Source organism: Balaenoptera physalus (genome assembly GCF_965194825.1).
Source record: "Balaenoptera physalus genome assembly, chromosome: 6".
Classification (NCBI taxonomy): domain Eukaryota; kingdom Metazoa; phylum Chordata; class Mammalia; order Artiodactyla; family Balaenopteridae; genus Balaenoptera; species Balaenoptera physalus.
In genome coordinates, this window is record NC_138885.1 from 133,880,640 (window position 1) to 133,902,397 (window position 21,758).

The window sequence follows — 21,758 nt, forward strand, 5'->3', positions numbered from 1 at the left end:
TCTGGGAGTCCCCTCCAGGCAGCACCAAATGATCCCAAGGGTGCCTTCACTCCTGGAATAAATGACACTTGCTCTAAAGAAGAGGTTCTTGTGTGCCTGAGTTTAGGGCATCCTCAAGTACAGGAATCGTTCCATAGAGTTATTATCTAGAGTCAGTTAATTAATTGATGATAGCTATCATTTTGTGTTTACTTTGTTTTCGCTTCTTTGGCCCCTTGTATTTTTTTTTATAATAAATTTATTTATTTATTTATTTTTGGCTGTGTTGGGTCTTTGTTGCTGCTCGTGGGCTTTCTCTAGTTGTGGTGAGCGGGGGCTACTCTTTCTTGTGGTGCACGGGCTTCTCATTGTCGTGTTGCGGAGCACGGGCTCTAGGAGCGCAGGCTTCAGTAGTTGTGGCACGTGGGCTCAGTAGTTGTGGCTTGCAGGCTCTAAAGCTCAGGCTCGGTAGTTGTGGCGCACAGGCTTAGTTGCTTCGCGGCATGTGGGATCTTCCCGGGCCAGAGCTCGAACCCGTGTCCCTTGCATTGGCAGGCAGATTCTTAACCACTGCGCCACCAGGGAAGCCCAGGCCCCTTGTATTTTAACTGTGGCACTCGATAAATAACCAATGACAGCTCAGCTACAGAGTGGAAGAAAAAAAAAAATCAAGTGAGAACCTTTGAATCAGGCTCTGTGTGAGAGGTGCTTTCTCTGCTTCTGAGCAGTGGGTATAAGATGCTCTAGATTTTATCCAGTAATGATGCAGCCCCACCGTGATGATGGTGAATAACAAGTACTAACCGCTGCCCTTGCGTTATGACTTCCCAGCACTTTTGCAGAGCTTGTTACATTATCTGGTCCTTATTATAACCACGTGAGGTGTGGAGTGAGGTTTTTCTTATCAAGAAACTGATGCTTATAATGAAATTCTCACCTTCCATCCTAATGGTTCTTTATTTATTTTTTTTTAGTTTTGTGAGCAGGGTTATTTTTATTTCTTTCTTTAAAAATTTTTATTGGAGGATAGTTGATTTACAGTGTTGTGACATTTTCTTCAAGGTATTCTATACATACTTATTGTCTATTTGGTGCCTTTATTCCAGGCATCATTTCATTAAAACAATGTATATATTTTGGAGGAGGATGGTTATATATCATGATAGTCCTTGGTTTTCTTTTTTCCCTTCATATATCATATTATTAACTTTTGAAGAGATTATACATGTACTTGGCATGCTTTTCTATAGGTATAAAATAATTGACAAATGAAAAACAAACAAAAAAAAGAAACTGATGCTCAAAGAGATTGGCACTTGGAAGTTATACACTGTGTGTCAAGGTGCTGAGTCTGAAAGCTTGTTTTGTGACCCCTGATTTATACAGAATTTGATCATAAAGTAGGATGATTGTCTGTATTGTTCTGTTTTTAATGGACTGAGTGTGAAACTGATGGAAATATTAATGGAAGCTATTTAAAAGGAAAAAAGAAAACTTAGTGATGTTACCATGGATATCCTACAACCACAGGGCCATCCTGAAAAATGCCAACGTTTGGTGGCAAAGCTTGAAATGTGTAAGAAGAAAACTGTGCAATGTGGTTATTTGAATAGCAAGCAGGAAGGTTTTATTGTTGCGTGTTTACCCAGGGAGATCTTTAAGGCCTTCAAGAAAGAACCTTACGGATTATAGCAGCCTTTAAGGGATGTGAGCTATTTGTCCCATCCAAGGAAGATGTTACTGCAGCAGACAGCACACGATTGTGATGGGGGTGAGGCTGGAGAGAGGCTTGCGGAGTCAAGAGGGGATGCCAGCCCCGTAGGAGAAGAGACATCTGGCCCCCAGATGTGGCCCTGGGGTTCCTGTTTGTGGTTTCAACCCATTCTGGCCCCAGGTTGGGCCTGACCTTGGCAGACCTATGAATATGCTGCCCTTTCCACTCTCAGCTGGGCAGTGCTGCTCCCAGGGGCAGTGTGACAATGTGTGGTGGCAGTTTTGGTTATCTCACCATGGCCTTTAGTGCCCTAAGGCCAGGACTGCTACTCATTCCCCATGTGCTGGACAGGCCTGCCCTGTGTAGAACTGTCTTGCCCCCAAATGCCAGTGGCAGCCCATTGAGAACCACGTGGTGTCCCCTTAGAAGTGGCGGCCCCTCATTGCACGGACAGAGCCCTCTGCTCTTGGGTCACCGGGTCGTGCGCATAATTATGGGGTCAGGTTTCAGTGGCAACCTTGAGATCAAAGGGACACCAAAATTTGGGCTTCTCACATTGAAGAGCGGTACCCTTTTAGAAGGATGTGTAAATGTTTCTCAACTGTGATTTATAACAAAAGCATGGAGCGGGCTTCAAGGATTTTGCAGCTGGGGTGATGGCCCAAGGGAGCCCAGGATCCGTCAGAACTTGGGAGCCTGGGGCCTCAGCCTGTCTCGCCATCACCAGAGTTTGGGATCAGCGCCCTTTGTCCCAGCTTCCCGGGAATCACAGCATACTGTGCCAGGTCCTGACTTTCCTTTCTAACACTAATGACCCCGGGCAGCAGCTTTGGCGAGAATTTACAGAACTTTTTTGATGAAATGTGTTTCTGGAATTGGGGGAAAATGTTTAAAAGAGCTTTCCATTCATTTAAAACTGTCGGTAGGATTTGGCTCTGAACCTGCCGGGTCCCCCTGTGTTTTAAGGTTGAAATGATTCCCTAGTTAACTGGCCATCTCCAGACCCACATGTGCATTTTCCAGAATAATCCTCATTTCTCCCTGATTCGTAGAGGTGAAAGGCCAAAGCCAAGGTCCTGGGGCAGCTCTGAGGGGGCCAAGTTCAGGCAGGCCACCCCAGACTGGGCCTCACTGTGAGAAGACCACAGCCATGGCCATCTTGCCAAAGGAATGTCTTTGGACCTGTGACTTTATCTCAGGCCAGTAGTTGTCTGCCAGGAAAGGGGCAGAGCGGGGTCGTGCCGACGCCCAGCCTGTGGAAGGAGGGAGGTCGCACCAGCCATCCCGTGGAGGCTCGGGGTGAATGGTTGGTTTGGCGGAGACGCTTAAAAAGATCCCACAGGGAGTTCCAGTGGTTAAAACTGTGTGCTTCCACTGCTGGGGGCACGGGTTCCATCCCAGGTCGGGGAACTAAGAGATCCCACGTGCCTCACAGTGCGGCCAAAAAAAAAAGAATCCCGCAGAAGTGTGAGTCCATTTTAACTGAATGTATTTTTTCCTTCCTGAAAACCAGAGGTTAAGAGCAGCAGGTACATTCAGATCTGTCGCACACCAGGTTTTCACCCATTGGCATCCACCATCGTCTTAATTTCTGCTCTGGAGTCAGCTCCTTGTTTTGTGCAGATCCCCAAATAAAGCCAGTCTGGTCCCTTTCTGTTTAGTTGGAGCGTATCTTGAGATGGCAGGGGGAGCGGTTAAGAGCTGCGGCCACATGCAGCCCGGATTTGTGCAAACCAAAACCAGCTGGAGGAATCCTTTAAACTTAAGGTTACGGATTGCAGCTGGCACCGAGGGGCGTGTTGAGACAGGTTCTGACTGTGGATTAGATGTGGGCAGGGGCAAGGAAGAGGCACAGGAGTTTGGCTGATCAGCTAGTCAGGTACAGGTGGGGAAAGCGTGGCTGAAAAGAAACGCCTCTTGGATAAACAGTAGGTGTAAGGACTTTAGTCGACTCAGTGTATGACTCAACACTACGGTGTGGGTTCTCTCACGTGCACGCGCGCGTGCACACACACACACACACACACACACGAGTTGGGGTGGCTGAGCTCTCAGGCTGCCTGCAGGGGTATATAATCTGGGAGAGACAGGAGCCATTGCACTCACCACTGGCGGACCACCCATGCTTACCTCTTGCGGACTCACTTCGGAAGGGTGTTTTGGGTGCAGTAGGATACGCTGGGTGCCGGGCTGTGGGTGCTGGACAGTGGGTCGGGGGATGGTGCACATGTGGCGGCTCTCTTGGGCACGTTTCACTGGAGTGTAATTGAGCTTGAGAATTTCCACCAGGAGAACTCGCGTATGTAACTGGCAACCCTATCAATACGAAAAATATTACCAGGGTGGCGGTTTTCAGTCCCATGCAGACAGACAGTTTCACTACCTCTGTTGTTAGTTCATTCTTTTGCAGGTTAATGAGGAACCGCTCGCTAAATCCTTATTTGAATGGATGAGTCAATGCCTTGAATTGAATAATTTTTGAACCGTTTATAGGGAGGAGGTCTTACCCAAATATAAACATGGCTGCAATAATAGACTCACTTGTATTTCACTTGTTAATTACACAAATACCTCTTATCTCCTCATTACCTGGAGAGCTTTCTACTAGGGACCAGCAGATGGAAAAGTAGAAAAGAGTTTCTGATCAAAGGAGGACTGAGTCTTGTCTTTTAAAGCAGGTGGAGCTACAGACAGCTGGAGAGTGAAAGAAAATTGGAGAAGACACCTTTCTTTGAGTTCTGCATCTTCCCTGTAATAATCGTAGGTGTGACTTGACTTCTGAGCTCACTGGGAGCCTGACGTAATTGGAAGGATTGGAAAGATATTGTTTCCTTTGTTGCCCAAGAATGTGTTTTACTGGAGGGATGCTTGAGGCAGGGGTGGTGGTGAGTGGAGCTGCCACCCTGGAGGTGGGGAGCCAGGGGTAAACACCAAGTCCTCCTGCTCTCCCACAGCTTCCCAGGAACTGGAGCTCAGTCATTTGCTGGGTTTTAGGAACTTTCACTTGGAGGATTTTGTTCAACCACTGCTAAATGAAAATTGTCACAGGGAAGGGTAGTTCTCAGAATTCGTTATGGATAAAGTACCTTAGAATGAAGAGAAAACTGTGGTTCCTTCTCCTTCTTCCACGACTCTACAATCAACCTCCCACCCACTCCCCCTATTCTATATTTAAAGTCAGTTCCACCCCTCACCCTGGCGCTTGTCCTCAGTGCTGAGATGGGCAAACCTCTTTAGAACCCCTGACTCACTACTGCTGACACACCTGGTCAGGTGTGGCCTCCGACACTTAACCCCTCCACATAGTAAAATCCTGATTTTAAGTAACACTTGGCTTTTAGTAGAGCTATTGACAGTCTCCCAGAGCCGGTTGTTAAGAAGTTATACTCTATTCATTCACACTCCTGAGTTCCTTTTTGGGAAGATTTTTGGATTTCCTTAAGTTCACAGAGAGACACAAGTGATTACTTTTTCTGCTCCTTTTAAATCCTTCTTTACTTGGAGATTATTAGTGTAAATTACAGATCGAGAATGCCATAACTGTCATGACTAAAATTTATCCCTAGGCTCTGTGACTACACGGGGGCTCCCTTTATAGAATATACTGGAGATTGTTGTTACTGATGGGACTCTTTAAAGACTCTTCCAGCAGAGGAGGGTCTCAAGTGGCTTGTTTTCCGAGCTTACTTAAGAATTTTAACTGGCCCCTAAAGGTCATCAGCAGTTTGGATTTCTGCTGTTCTTCATGCTTGCGCTTACTTATTTGTTTCCGTATTGAAATACACCTGTGTTTCCTTTACTTGGAATATATCTGCATTAGTCAAGACCGCTGTAACAAAAGGGCCATACACTGGGGGACTGAAGCAGCAAACAACTGTTTCTCACACTCCTGGAGGCTGAAAGTCCAAGATCGAGGCACCGGCAGATTTGGTGTCGATTTGGTGTCGGTGAGGGTCTGCTTCCTTGTGCACAGATGGCTGTGTGCTCACTGTGTCCTCATGCGGCAGAAGGGGCCAGGGAGCCTCTGGGGTCCCTTTTATAAGGGCACTAATCCCTTTCGTGAGGGCTCCACCCTCATGACCTAATGGCCTCCCTAAGGTCCTGCCTCCAAATACTATCACCTTGGGGGTTAGGTTTCAACATATGAATTCTGGGGGGACACAGACATTCAGTCTGTAGTAATAGCTCTGCCACATTTTCCAAGCACTCCTTTCTCCAGGAGTTCTGGAAATGCCCTTCCCCGGTCCTGCTTGGGTCCAGCCCTCAAGAAAGGTTGCCAGGTACCCTTATGCTTTGAGAGATATCTTTCTTTCGGTGTCTGATTTTTGAATTTTCCCTCCACCTGAACTTTTCACATGTAACTCCTGGTTCTTCACGGGGAGGAGGGCCTTGCCAGCTACAGGTGCCATTTTCTCTTTGGGATGACTGTCTTTATATTTTAAATTATTCTAGAGTGAAGATGATCGGAGGAAATGATGGTCATCTTAGGGTTTGTGTCGTCACGTGTTGCCAGGAGGGAGAAGGAGGGCACAGGTGGGGACGGTCCGGGTGAAGGGGCACGGAATTCCAAAGAGTCCAGAGAGAGGAAGAGGCGAGATCCCTTAGGAGAAGGTTTGGGAAGGATTAGGAAGTATCTTTCCTTTTCTGTCACTGTTACCATCTATCCCAATTTTTACTCAATGGGAACTTTTTTAAGGTTTGGATTTTTACAAGTAGTTCTAATTTTTCTTATTATAAAAACATGAATAGAAAGCAACCATAATTTCTTCCCACAAAGGTGAATATTATTGACCCTTCGGTGCACATCCTTCCTGCTCTGTCAGATGCCACGTCTCCCAGGGGTGTGGGTGTTTGCACATACTAGTGATGGTCAAGGAGGCCAAGCTACCTGGCGTCCAGGTTGGGTGTGAAGATGGACACGAAGTTGGTGGTGGATAAGCACGAGTGATGAGCTGGGAGAGGAGTGTCAGAAAAGCTGAGCCCAGCCAAGAATACAAAAGGACCTTATCTGTTACTTTGTGAATGAGATGCAAAGAAAGGGACAGGCCCTCTGCAAGGGGCTGCCAGTGGATGGTGGCGTGGCAGAGCGCTGCCCTCCCCGCACGGCCTCCTGGCTCCCTGGGAGGCGATGCTGGGACAGTGACCAAGCAGAGGTGGGCTTCCCCGAAGGTCACGCCCAGCAAAGTCCCCGATTGCACCCTCAGCCACAGCCGGTCCGTCGAATCTAAGGGTAAAGAAACCTGCCCATCGAATCTCATGGGATCAGAGACATTTTAAAAAATTCCATACACCGCGATAGGAATGAACTGATTCGATGTGATGGAATTGAGCAGGAAATAACGTGACGTCTTGGTGTTGGGTCTGGAACCCGGCAGCCCTTGGTGGGACGTGTCCTAAAGGCCGATGGGTTTGGGTTCAGAGAGTTAGCCGCTCTTTTTCTTAGTGGGATGTGGTCCCCAAAGAGCTAGTGTGCCTCATTTGCTGTGTGTGTATGTTTCCCCCAAGTCTGAGATGGGAGTAAATTGAGGCAGCTCCGATTCTGAGAGGTCCAGGCCCAGCTGGACGGGGAGCGATGTCCAGTGGGGTCGGTGAGGCGGCCGGGATCTGTGCCTGTCATCCCCGCCCCAGATGGAGGGGGTGTTTGTCCCCAACAGCTCAGACCACTGGGACGTGGGCTTTGCTCTGGATACCACGCTCTTGAGGACCAGGAGACAAACCAGGGCGTATAGAAGGAGCCCGGTGATGACGGAGTTGGGGGACCTTTCCTTTGGACGAGACCCTGTCTTGCAGTGTTCTGGGGGGCTGGGCTCCAGAAGAGGCTGGTTCCAGGCTGGCAGTTTTGGAACTAGGACCACGGGGGGATTTGTGGCTGGTGGCACAGACTGGCAGAGGATGCTCCAGGGAATGTCTCAGGCCCTCCTCCCTGCAGGTGTGATCAGTAATTCCAAGCAGGCCTCCTTGTTCACAGGTGGGACATGCCTGGGAGGGACTTGGCACCAGTAATCGTAGCAGAGTTGAGACAGAGGGAAGCCAGAGCTTCCACTGTGGGCCACACGTGCGTGGAACACGGAATTTGGCTGAGGTTGTTCAGGGTGGTAATGGCGGGAAAGCCATGCCCTCTCAGGGTTGAAGCTACTCTTTTCCTGGAGACGAGAGGAGGCATTGGGAAATAGAAGATGGGGTGGGTGTAACTTCTCCTTGCAAGGCTCCCACGAATGTCGGGATCCCAGGAATACACGTTTTGGCTCCACGTAAAGAGAGGGTGTCTGAGCGCTGCAGTCAGTGATGATCAGATGGTGGGTGTTGGGACTATGGCCGGGAGGGTGGCCTTGAGCGCCGGCTGAGCTTCTAGAACAAGCCTGAGGTGACGCCATCCTGCTTAAGGCCCTCTTTACCTGGCCATGTGTGAGATGGCGGGAAATGATGGCGAACAAGTTGTGGGTCCGTAGTTCTGTACTGATTATTGATGTCAGCCATCCTCAGGTTGCAGGCTACATCAGAGTTACCTGTGGCTTTGAGATTTTCAAAAAATGTGTATTCATGTAATGTAAGAGAGCACCACAGCTAGGAAAGGAAAAGGATGAACCAATATCTGCATTAATTTATAATATATCATAACTATGTTATGTTAATTAAAATTTTATTTTAATTGTAGGTTCACATGTAATTATTATTATTATTATTATTTTTTTAGTGATATAAAGGAAGTGGAGAGTGAGATATCTAAATGGAAACCTGGTGTATTTTTAGTCTCATGTGGGCTTTCAGTGTTTGTGCAGACTTGAGGCAGGGTAAGGACTTACGTAGTCTTGAAGACACTGCCCCCTTCTGGTGATTAAATGCATTCTAATACGGTCTGTTCTTCGTAGCAGAATTGCATTTTGATTTGTTTTCTATTTAAATATTATTTTTATTATTAAACCTGAAAAAGAAAACTGGAATCAGCAGTGGTCTCTCTCGCCTGTCCTTCTCCTTCGTAAACACAGGAATAGCTTTCTGGTCTCTCTGCTGTTCCAACTTTTAAAATGATTATATGGTCCTGTGCAGTTTACTTTGTCCTTCTGTCCTTCCTTCATGTGGAGCACGTCTGCGTGCTGGGCACCACGATCGGCATTGCATGAGCAGTCTTGTTATTTTAAAGGACTGGGAATAGGATGTGTAGTTTTCCAGACTTTTTTTTTTTTTTTTAATGATATCAACACAGTTACAAAGACATTGAAATAATTTTTAAGGAAATTTAATCTCAGCCTATCCAGAGGAGGTGGCTGGAGTCGGGACCCCCAGATTGGCATTGACGAGGAGGAAGAGGGCCGTCTGTTTGTCTGAGAGCCTGGGATGTGGGGATGGGCCAGGTGAGACAGGTGTGGAGCCCAGAGGAGTCTGTTTCACGCCTAAAGAACTCGCTCACATTTCCCCAGAAAAGGGGTCTCAGAGAGTATGGGGGGCAGCCTCGCATAAGTGCCCCAGTCAAGGAGTGAAAAGTGAAGCCCAGCATCCAGGGAAAGTGGCTGGAAAACCAAGGATCTGTTGGGGAGCCCGCCAGCATGGTTAGGATGCCTTAAAAACAGCTACTGGGGCCCATCACTGCTTCTTAGAGCTGACGCTTAGAAAAGCAGGCTTCCCAGGGAAGCATGGCCTCTGGACGGCCAGAAACGGTGACAGCAACCCCGGGCACCCCAAGTCCAACCTAAACACTGAGATATAGTCTCATAACGTCCGTGTCACTGAAGTCTAGAATTCACCTTACTTAATTACACAGTGGTCCACTATTGCCATAATTCGCCTGCTCATATGGTTTCAATTTTGTTAACTAAGTAGAGCACCTGAAATCATGCTGTTCTTTTATAAACCAGGTGGAGCAAGGCTATATAGATTTGTTAGTGTCCATTATTGAAACATCTAAGCCTGGACTTTTTTAGGACTCATTTTCAGCAGCTACCGGTAGATGGAGGGAGTGAGACGTGTAAACAGAGGGGAGTGACCGTCCTGCCACTTCCTGTTGGTGTAAATCCGTCGCTAAACCGAGCTCACTAATAAATCCCCTGCAGATACAGCTGAGATATTTATAGTTGATGGTTTACATGAAATGAACAAGAAGTAGCTGTTGACAGCAGCATGAAGTGATGAAGTCTATTTTAGAACGTCTCTGTCTTTGGAAAGTAAGAAAAATGTATGCATGAATTTGCCTTACTAAGAGCCGTTTGTGAATAAATCAACATAAACTAGGGTGGGTTATTACAACATTATAGAGAACCACAAGGTCAAAATGTTTCTCTTCAGAAGGAAGCAAGGGCATGCTGCTTTGCATACGTCATACACTGGGTGTCAGGCATTTCTCACGCCTAGCAGGTTATGTTCTTGGATGTGCTTGTGTAAATGCAGTGGTTGCCCTGATAGCTTGCAGTGCTGTCAACAGGAGAGTGATGCCGTGATTCCATGGAAACTACCCAGAAACACAGCCTTTCCTCTCATTTCGACAGCACCTCTGCTGGTCTCGGGGAGGCAAGTGAGGCTGGGAAGAATCTCAGGTTCCTGGCTGTCAGGGGTGCTGTGTCTTGTGGGGCTGTATTTGATGGGACTGTGTAAGTGGATATTGATTATTAAGTCAGTTTTGAGAATCAGCAGAATTTTAGGTCTCCAGGAAGCCTTGGAGATCAACTTTAACCCTTCCTCCTCATCCACCCCAGCCTTCGAGACCAGAAAGCTAATATTATCTAAGGTCAGTGCTAGGGACAGAACTGTGCTCCCCGCCATGTGGAAGCCCTCATCCCCACTGTGCTGGCCTTTGGAGGTGATGGGATTTGTTTCCTTATTAAGAGGAGGCACCATGGGCGCAACCTCGACCACCCAGCCGGCACCTGTCGGTTTGCTGCTGTTCCCTCTTCCTTTCCTTCTTGTGGGATGGTTATTGTGTCTCCTGGGACCAGAGCCCCGAACCCTGAGCAGTGTCTCAGCTCTGAATCATGCACGACAGCAAAGGAAATATTCCCGTGCTTCACGGCCCGCAACTGGCTCATGCTGTTTCTTTATGGTTACTTAACAATGTACGCAAAACTAATAGTTTTTACCTTGTTGTACTCATCACTCCTGGATAATCCAACTGTAAGTTCAAAATTACTAAATCAAATGCAGTGACATGAGAAGGAACCACTTAATGAATCAGATGGGGTGCTTTTTTGTATGAACATACTTAATATTTTATTTTTTTATTGAGGCATAGTTGACTTAGTTTCAGGTGTACAACATAGTGAATCAACAGATAGATTATACTACATTTAAAGTTATTATACAATAATGGCTGTATTTTCCTGTGCTGTACAATATATCCTTGTAGCTTATTTATCTTATTACCTAGCAGTCTGTACCTCTTAATCGCCCACTCCTATCCTGCCCCTCCCCCTCCCTCCCCCCACTGGTAACCACCAGTTTGTTCTGTCTGTGAGTCTGTTACAGATGGGGTACTTTTGCTGTAAGTCAGTCGCCCCCCTGGTGTGACTTTTGCGGTCACTGGGTGGCACAGGTTCTGTGCATTTGCTGTATGGCCTTCCTTAGGCTGGGGGACATCCTGGTTCCCCAGCTACCTCTGTGGGACTCACGGCAAAGTCTTTAGTTTTTTAAGATAATTTTTAAATACTTGAATCAAAACGCGTAACCCCTGCAAGTTGCCGGGACCAAGCCTGCTGATGACCTTGCGGGAAACCCTGTCCAGGTGCTGCCCAGCGCTGATTAATCAGCCTCTACTCTCTATGCATCACCTGTTAAGGTCAAGCAAGGCGTCACGAGGGCGTTGCGTTTAAAAGTAAAGTTATAGGAAATGGGGATTTGGCAGTCAGAGAGGCCTTGCGTGTGAACACATAGTACCTGACACAGGTGAAACCCTGACTGATGACGTCAGAAGCCCAGGCAGGATGGTGGGGGCCTTGGGAGGGGGTCACCATGGCATATGTGACATCGGAGCCCTCTGCCTCACATCAGGGAGCAGGGAGCTGTGGAATTGTGGGATGCTTAAGACAGGCAGGTCTGGTGGTCCAGGGAGAGACTTGTCAGAGGACCCTCAAGTCCCCAGCGAGGCGGGGGGCGGGTTGATTATTTCTCGTTTGTGGGCAGAGAGGTGAGCTGGGACCCCACTTCCTTCTTAACTTGCTGTGGGCGCTGGAGTAATACCTTTATTTAAAAAGCACGTGAAAAACGAAGTCTTCAGTCACTGATGTAGGTGCTCAGGGCTGTGGAGGAGCTCAGCTGCTTGAAGTATTTGGTGGGTGCAGAGAGCGGTCGGTTTCCTTCGGTCGATCCTTCCCTGCCTGGTGGTGCACACAGATAAGCCCTTCGTTTTCCTCACAGCAGGTGAAATGAGTTTCCCCGGAGGCCTTTGGATGCTCTACCAAGTCAGTTTGACATGCTTCCCCTGTTTTTACTCCTGGCGGACTTACTTGAAGCCAGAATGGGAACTCCTGGCTGCTTCCAGAGGGCAGTCCAGTTTACTGCAGCTGGTCCCTTCCTTGTGTGCCGGGAGAGCCTGTGCAGGTGTGTGTTTTTAGCCACCAGGGGAGTGCGAGCTGGAGTGAGTCACACTGTGTGTGGCGGGCTGTGTGTTTTCTTTCTTCCTGCCCCAGTTTTGCCCAGGAGGAATCAGATGACAGAGAAGGTGGGGCTGGGGAGGTGGTCTCTGCCTTTATCCTGGTGCCCGGTACTGGGGGGAGGGCAGGGAAGCGGGCAATGCAGAGTGAACTGGAGAGGACCTTGGGGGTGTTGGCTGTAATTAATCAGCCAGGCGTGAAGGGTGGTAATCGGTGATACCTTCTCCACGTGTGGGAAATGACAAGGTCACATGAGGCTTTATTCTGTGGATACAAAAATAAATTAAAAAAGGAATTCCCCACCAAGTCAGGATTTGCACAAAGTGGTCACTCAGCTTTGGAAAACTGCACATGACTTCAAGGCTTCTGCCACTGCTCACGTGCCCACGGAACCTTCTGGAGATGGTTCTAAGAGCCCCTTCACCAGTCCTAAAACAGAAACCTGCAAAAAACCAAGCAATCTGATTAAAAAATGGGCTCACCAGTCCTAAAACAGAAACCTGCAAAAAACCAAGCAATCTGATTAAAAAATGGGCAAAGGATTTGAATAGACTTTTTCCAAAGAAGACATACCAATGGCCAAGAGGTACCTGAAAAGATGCTCAGCATCACTGATCATCAGGCAAACTGCAATGAGATGTTATCTCCACCTGTTAGAATGGCTTTTTATCAAAATGAGGTTGGTGAGGATGTGGAGAAAAGGGCAGTCTTGTGCTGCACTGTTGGTGGGGGTGAAAATTGGTACAGCAACTATGGAAAACAATATAGAGACTCCTCAAAAAATTAAAAATAGAACCATCATGTGATCTAACAATCCCATTTCTGGGCATATATCCAAAGGAAATGAAAACAGTGTCTAGAAGAGATAGCTACACCCCGACATTCATTGCAGCATTGTTCACAAGAGCCGGGACATGGAAACAACGTAAGTGTCCCTGGATGGATGAATGGATAAAGAAGATGTGGTATATACACAATAGAATATATTATTCAGCCATAAAAAGAAGGAAATCCTGCCTTTTGTGAAAACATGGATGAACCTTGAGGGCAGTGTGCTAATTGAAATAAATCAAAGACAAATACTGTATGATCTCACTTATATGTGGAACCAAAAAAAGGCGAACTCGTGGAAACAGAACGGATTGGTGGTTGCCAGGGGCGGGATGGGGAGATGTCGGTGAAAGGGTACAGACTGCTAGTGATTAGCTGAGTAAGTTCTGGGGTCTAATGTGTGGTATGGTGACTTAACAGTACTGTATTATGTGCTTGAAAGTTGAGAGTAGATCTTAAATGTTCCCACCTCACAAAAGAGGTAATTATGTGATGGGGGGTGTTAACACCTCCTGTGGTAATGGTTTTACAATATATATGTGTATCAGATCACCCTATTGTAAACACTAAACTTACATACGTTATCTGTCAATTATATCTCAATAAAGCTGGGGGGGAAAAAGAGAGAAACTAGAGGGCCACTTGCAAGCATCACTCGCATGGGATCCTTTTTGGCCGTCACTTGTTCCACTTGGCCACCCACTGGCTAGGCAGGCTTGGCTCAGACCGGTGAGGGACGGCAGTGCCTGGATCCAGGACATGGAAGCAGCAGAGGTCACGATGGGGCACGGACATGAGGAATTGTCTGTGTAACTGATTCAGGCCAGTTCCTGTCTCTAGCAGAGGTTTGAAAATTCTTCCAGACTTTAAGGACAAATAGGCACAAATTGCAGCCACAATAAGCCGCAGGTTGCCAACTTCAGAGGCACATAAATAGCCTTCAGGGAGCCCCCCTCACCCGCCTTTATAGTCATTTAGGTATTTATTCAGCAAATAAAGGTTCAAGTCCTTTGTCTCGTATCAGAAAGCCACGAGAATGGAAACACTCTGTAACTCATTTGGCAGCAAAGCCAGACCTGGTGACCTAACATGAGGCGACTCACGGCCTCTCTTTACCCCCGGTTGTGAATACTGACGTCTCCCTGCGCTGGACCATGGGCTGCTCCTAATAGGGAAGGTGCCTTGGCTTCCTCTCCCCCGGTCTGAAGCTCCCCCTCCCTGGCTCCTTGTCCTGTGTCCCGTCTGCAGCCTGGCCCATCTCAGCTGGCGGTCACTTCATTTTCCCAGTGAGTTGTTCAGGCCCCAAACCCAGGATAATCCACAATGCCTCTCTTTTTCTCACCGTCCCCCATTTCCGGTCAGGCTGGGACCCCCGGTTGCACCCTGGGCACGGGAGGAGTCCTGCCACCCCCTCACTCCAGGGTTGTCACACTGCCCATGCGCTGGTCCCCTCGCTTTCACCCCTCCCGCAGGGGGCCGTTCCCAAGAGCTTCTAGGTGACTGTTAAAACCCAAGTCGGTCATGTTGCTGCAGAGCTTTGCACTTGCAGTGGCCCTTTACTAAGTCCCAGGAGCCAATCCGTCCTGCGCCTGCTCTTAAGCTAAGAATGGTTTTGATGGTTATAAAGCGCTTGGCGGGAAAATCAAAAGGTAAATACTTTGCGACCCGTGAAAGTCCTATGAAGTTCACATTTCCGTGTCTTAAGTCACAGCCGCGCCAGTTTGCTTACACACCTTCCGCGGCTGCCTTCAGATGTCGGCAAAGTTGAGTCCTCGAGACACAGACCTTTGCGACACCCTCGATAGTCTCCTGGCCCGAAAAACCTAAACTGTTTACTCTCCGGTGCCTGGCAGGAGAGGTTTGCCAGCCCTGCTCCGGCCTCCACTCTTCCCCGACCTCCTGGCTCCCTCGGCTCCAGCCAGGCCACCCTCTTCCTCCCAGGGGCGGACCTCCGGGCTGTGGCCGTGCCTGTGCTGGGAGGGCCCTTCCTCGTGGGTTTTTCACTTCCTTCAAGCCTTTGCTCAGAGCTCAGCCTCCCAGCGGTTCAGCGCTGGGCTTCCCTCCTGCCCGCAGCCCCTCCCCTTCTGTTTTCCTGCACCGTCACTATCCGGCGCTCTCATTATGCTTGTTTCTCGCCTGTCCCACGGCCACTGGGCTCGAGTTCCCTACGGCTCGGGTCTTCGTCTCTGTGGGCCCAAACACTGAGATCAGAAAGGAGTCCTTGTAGTGTTCGGTCCGTATTGGTTGAAAGACTTGATGTAGAATAGATACTTGAAATTTAGGTGCTCCGGGGGAGGTATGTAAGTTTTTGTTAGACACCTCTTCTCTTGTGTATGAAAAAACATGTTAGGTTCTGTGAGTATGAAACTTTCAGCGATTTCTTTTTTTTTTAAGAAGAAGTAAAAAATATCTGTCTTACCACGTGTGTGAAGTATTTTCCCCTGTCTGCAAAGCCCTGCTTGTAAATGTTTTGGCGGTGAAATATTTTGTGGGGAATTATTTCACTAGAAATCTCAACAGTTAGTGAGTTAGTTTACTTTTATCCCACTGCATCAGAAAAGGGCACATCGAGCGGGTTTCCCACTATAGGTCAGAGGTGGCTTTGTGTAGCCCCACACATGTCTGCACACACGCTGTGGCCCTCCCGTGTCCTGGCACTCAGGAGGGGAAGGCCCTGTGTCAGTGCTCATTCCCCATATTGAATGTCCTGTTGCTTTTGGAAAGCTTACTATGAATAGATCCCTTACCTCAGAATTTAGATGAAGAAAACTGTTGCATAACAGGGGCGTCTTGTTAAGAGCTCTCTGGCCATGCAGTTCATTTGTTCATTTTGTTTTTCTTTTAAGATAAATACGATCATTGCCCTCAGAATTGAGGCAACCTCCAGCTATAACTTGGCATCAGGAATAGAATTAAAAACATGTTTTTAGTTCACATTTATCATTCCTTCTCCAACGGGCACATATAAAAGGAATATTGCTTGTCACTTTACACTTTATGTCATTTTTTTTTTTTTTTTTTGGTTTCGGCTTGCACATGCATATTTCTTTTTTTTTTTTTTTAAAACATTGCTTTTTTTAATTTAATTTTATTTATTTATTTAGTTAGTTAGTTAGTTATGGCTGTGTTGGATCTTCATTTCTGTGCGAGGGCTTCCTCTAGTTGTGGCAAGCGGGGGCCACTCTTCATCGCGGTGCGCGGGCCTCTCACTATCGCGGCCTCTCTTGTTGTGGAGCACAGGCTCCAGACGTGCAGGCTCAGTAATTGTGGCTCACGGGCCCATTTGCTCCGCGGCATGTGGGATCTTCCCAGACCAGGGCTCGAACCCGTGTCCCCTGCATTGGCAGGCAGACTCTCAACCACTGCGCCACCAGGGAAGCCCCACATGCATATTTCTTTTCTGGCCAATAATATTTAATAATAATCATAATAAAAGGGAATAAGTGAGGCTAACATTGAGTGCTCTCTGTGTTCTGTGCTGTGCATTTCATGTCCATCATCTTCATTAATATCATTATTACTATCCTCATTTTACAGACGGGCAAAGTCCCAGGGCTGTACAGCTAATACCTGATGGTATTTGCCGTTTGCGATCTAATCCTAGCGTCTGGTTGGAACCTTTTTATGCTTATCACTTAGCACTACATCTTTGGCATCATAATTGCTTTTATCACTGTTAGTTATTTTCTCTTTGCTGTGTTGCCAACTGCAATGTGGATGTGTAACAGGTGAAATACTAGAAATGAAGACACCCTAAGGGAAGACATAAGAAAGGCAACATTTAAGAAATGTAAGCACATTTACAAAAATTTAAAATTTTTAGACTTATTCTGCATCAGAAATTGGGAACCTCGGAAGATGCTGCTTTCTAAAAATTGCCCGGCTGTGCCCAGTCAGCACATTTTTGTTGTGTAACATTTCTTCTCAACCAGCAATTAGTCAATGACTCTAGCGTTGCAGCCACAGACCTGAGGAGTGCCCAGGAAGCCATACCCACCGTCCACGGTCTTGTGTTACCATGGTAACGGCTGCCTCCCCGACCTCCTGAAGCTTCAGTCTGGTGGTTTATGGAGCTCCACCAAAACACTGCAGGCACGAAGAGGTACTTGCCTGCTGGAACTCCGGTTTTTTTTCTTCCCACTTTTAAGGATTTTCTAGACTTCCTCTGATAAGCATGCATTTTATAATGAAAACAGTAAAGCAGCTATGTTTGTATGTCTGCAGAGAAGTCGTCTTTGGACACTAGTAAATACTGATCATTGATTACCAAGATCGGCTGTTTTCCAGGCCTCTCGTAGGTGTGAAGCACCAGTCACTTACTTGGCGTCTGTCACACTTGGCATCACTGTGCAGATGTGTGTGCAGCTGCCCCACCAATGGTCTTTTTCAGCCTCTTGGTGAATCTGGTGCAGGGGGCAGGGGAGAGAGGGCTGTGGTCTCTGTCACAGTCTGAGCTAGATTGCCGAGAACTGATGTGTCAGTTTATTTATTTATTAAAAAAATTTTTTTTTTGTTTTTTTTTGGCGGCACCCCACTCAGTATGCGGGACCTTAGTTCCCCAAACAGGGATCGAGCCCCTGCCCCCTGCAGTAGGAGTACGGAGTCTTAACCATTGGACCACCAGGGAAGTCCCCCGATGTGTCAGTTTTTAATGAAAGCAAAACTGGTTTGCACAAGATGAACATAATTCACCCTTGGGCCATCCATCCTCTAGTGGATTTGGGGAGGGGTGGTAAGACAGCATGACTGATGGGAAGATAGCTCTCCGCAATTCAGAGACCAAGTCCTGCTTCGATTAAACCGTCTGCAGGGCTTGTGTTCTGAATGTCCAGTATCACACCCAGAATGAGCCTTTTCCTGGAAAAGACAATTGGGCATCACGGCGAATCTTGCATATCGCTGAAGGAATCACAAACCAATCCTAGGAGAATAAAGGCAGAAGCACTTACTGATGCCATGGAGTTTCAAAGCAAGCAGCAGCATTTCTTATAAATCGTCATTGTTTATAAACCCGTTTCACACACATTGTCTCATTGGCCCAGTGAGGCAGGGAGGTGGAAAGGTTAGGGTATTGAGTTCTTGTTTACATCCTCTGGATGGGAAAACAAGGTCAGGTGGATAAGGGACTTTTCCCAGGTTCCCAAGTAACAGAGTTGGGACCAAAGTGAGTTCCCATGTCCCTAAGGCCAGAGCCATCTCTCCCCGACCCCAGGCCGTCCCCAAACCATGCAGGCGAGGGGCCTAGGTGGGAAACGGGAGGTTTTATAGAAGGACCAAAGCACGGTTTAGCTTCTTACTCATGAAATCCAGCTAACTATTTGGAAACTTAGCTACTGTTAAATGGAATTGTATTGGTCTCCCTTCGGTGCTCTCTGCAGGAATAAGAGGACACATGGAGCCCAGGGCAGGAGGAAGGCACTCTGGGCGTTGGGAGGCACTGGCTGGCAGCCCGCAAGCCTGGCTCTTCCCTACCTGGCGGATCGAGTGTGACTCGGGGCCCCTCCCTTAGCCTTTGCTTTGCCTGTCACCTGAAGGGGCTGGACCCTGAACCTCGTGAGGCCCCCTCCCCACTGCGGGGGACGGACTGGCGTCTCCCTGGAAGTCTGTGGGGCTCCAGCTCCAGTCATCTTCCTGGCGATGGGGTGGCAGAGAGGAGGCTGCTGGCTGCTGGAGGCTTGGATTCCCAGCGCTGACACTGTGGTGGGAACATTCTTCGAGGTTTTGTTAGTGGTTTAGAATTTTTAAAGGAGAGATAATATCTAGATGTTGGGTTCCACCAAAACAAATATTGTTCTTTTGAAAATATGTTAGACAAAAAAATGCAGCCAGATCTGCTGAGCCCGACTTAGCCGATGACTTGTGGGCCCTGTACTTTGCGGGGTGCCCCGTTTAGAGGGTGGGCGGGGGGAGTGGAGGGTTAGTCTCCTGAGTGAGGACTGTGGAGCTCTTAGTTTTGCTTGCTGGGATTTTTGGCTTCACAGCTGACTTCCCTGGAACGGCCCCTCGTTGAGTCTCGGGGTTACTCCTCTGCCTGGTCCCCGTCGTGGTCCCTTCTTATTCTCACGGAGAAAGAGCTCCGGCCCGCAGCACTGCAGACTGCTGGAATCAGAGCTGGCTGGCTGTCTTCTGTAAAATTCCAAGGCGTGTGTTTTTTCCCCCCTTGTAATCTGGCTCTGGAAAGAGCCCTGCTGGTCAGAGTTCCCAGCTGAGAGGCCTTGGCAAGGATCCTGTGGGGTGTGGTCCTTGGAAGGTGGAGCCATCGCAGGCCAGGGCACCGGGGGTGCGCAGAGTGGGGGGCGGCCAGGCCCTGGGCCCCCTGGAGGCAGCAGGTGGTAATAATAATAGTAATAAAGATGGAATAATAGAAATAAAAGAGCAAACTTAAGAGACCATAGAAAAGGGAAGCAGTGGTTAAGTTCTGCATAGAAGTAATTTTGCACAGAGCTTTGTCATTTTGAAGGATGCTTATTACCAAGGGCTTTGTGGTTTCCTTTCCTCCTGTTTTTGGTCTTATTTTTGGTGGTTTTCTGTCTTGCTGTGTGGGGAGAGTTTGCAGCCAGGTGCTATGACGCAGCTCTTTGAGCACTTTTTCTTGAGCCCTGATTTTAGTAAGACAAGCTGTGGGAACGTAGGAGAGAAAAAGAAAAGGTGGAGTTGGAGTGACCAGCAGTGCTTGGGAGAAAGCAGTGGAGTTGTGTCGCCAGTGGGAGAAGGGAACCTAGAGGTGATGGGGGCAGGGGAATGAAGACAGTCGGGGAGGGAGCGCTGGAGGGGGGCCCAAAGCCCTAGGGGGCTGGCTGGGATAACATTATTTGAGATTTAGAGAAATAAGAATAAATAGAGGCTAGGGGCTGGCAAGGGCAGTGGAGGGGAAAGCGCGTGGTAGGGGTGTCGGTAGCGTGGGGCTGGGCTGTGCGGTGGTACCACGCAGGCTCACCTGAGCTTCGGGCAGCCCAGGGCTGCTTCCCGCTCTCACCCCGGATCTGCGTGCGCGCCGAGGCCAGCCAGAGGGGCTTCTGTGCATCTGGTCCCTCGGGGTCCCAGGCTGATGGAGCGGTTCACGTTTGGAACATTCCTGGTCCTGTGCTGGGGAAAAGAGCTCTGGTGGAGGGTCTCGCGTTTGCAGTTAGATGCTCAGAAGTTGCACAGGTCACTTTTGCTCCCAGCTCACTGGCCAGGATTGGTCGGTGGTCCCACGACCGCAAGGGGGCCGGGAAGTGCATTGGGAGGGGTGGAAGTGTTTGCCGCAGCAGGATCGGAGGCGCGGCTCCAGGCTTCTTGCCTCAAAGGTGGGTAAGTGGAGATCCGCCGGCTAGTTGCTCGAGGTCCAGTCATTGGGCTGGGACAGGAGGTGACTGGCTGACCACCTTAGGATAACTGAGCATCTCCTTCCTGGGGACCAGTGTGAGCACTGTTACGGGAGGGTGAGTGCTTTTGAACCGTGAATGTAGGGCTTTCTATGCCTGTAGACCCTCGTGGCGACGTGGACCGTCAGCTCTTCAGGTTTGTCGGCAGTGCTGACTGACCTCAGCAAGAGGAAGGGTTTCAGCTTGAAGCCCGCTGGCAGTATCACACGCCACTGTTACCTGACACTGCTTGAGAGTCAGGAGGCGTGCCTTCCTCCGACATGATACTCTTCCAGATTATGAAAACCAATCACGGACGTGCTTTGCCTGCGTGCTGAGAGCTCCTTCCTTTTTGTTTGCCAGGAGCTGCACACCTGGGTGATGACACCGTGTAGATACCTGGGATGCTCAGCCCTCAGATACGGACTCGGGTGTAATCGGAGAACCCCTCTCTTGTGTGTCTTTGAACAGGGGTCCGAGTCTGTTGGATTGGGTCTCCTCGTTGATAAGCAGGAGATTGAGCCAGTTGTAAAGAACAGCTGTGTATGTCCATTACAGGTAGAGTAAAAAGTACAGTCTTGAGTTTCTGCTAAAATTTAGGTTTGCCGTAAAGGTCTTCATTTCCTTAAAGAGTATTCGTCAATTGTAAATATGATCTGAATTTCATACCTTTGTAGGACTTTCCACGTAAATATGTTTACATTTCAGACAAAGAAGTGCTTCCATCTTCTGTCCCAGTTTCAGACCACGTGGTCACTGGGAACGTCGTTCCGGGCCTGAAACCACATCTTAGGCCACTGGTCAGGGACCCAGGCGCAGCGTGACTCCCTTCTGGAAAGTCCTCTGTCAGTGGTGATGTTGATAATTATGTAAAATTATTCTGGTCTGCAGCCTGCGGTCTCACTGGAGAACAATCAGACGTGCTGTATTTTCTAATTGTAATCATAATTCGGGCGCTGTTACAGGATTTTGTTTTCCCAGTTGCTTATTGTTTGAGACTTTTCCTTTCCTCAGTGAAGCCCGTAGTCTGCTGCTTGAGTGCCTGTGGGGCGGATTTGTTGCCAGCGGGGAGGGCTGTACAGATTTAATCCCGGCATTTATTTCCTCTCATCTGGTGAGGCTTCAGAGTGCTTGTTAATTGATTGCACCCTTCACTCGCCTCGAGCTGGTGCCTCTGGACAGAGCCTGTTTAAAGCGGGGCCCAGATGCACCTTCACTGCATATAACGCACGGGCATAATCAAAGGGCCAGGGCTGCAGTAAATAATTCAAGCCAGCCGGGGCTTCTGCCCCCACTAATGAGATCTCAGGG

At 48.4% G+C, this 21,758-nt stretch overlaps 1 protein-coding gene and 1 long non-coding RNA gene across 5 annotated transcripts in view; one reads left to right on the plus strand and one right to left on the minus strand.

Annotated features, from left to right (window-relative positions):
* Positions 1-21,758, plus strand: part of AGAP1 (ArfGAP with GTPase domain, ankyrin repeat and PH domain 1) — a 550,747-nt gene that overhangs the window by 81,402 nt on the left and 447,587 nt on the right. The window lies entirely within an intron of this gene.
* LOC309663046 lies at positions 234-21,493 on the minus strand. Its single transcript, XR_014265088.1, has 2 exons — positions 16,487-21,493; positions 234-16,130 (listed from the first exon to the last, which is right to left on the minus strand). It is a non-coding gene; the product is annotated as an uncharacterized lncRNA (long non-coding RNA).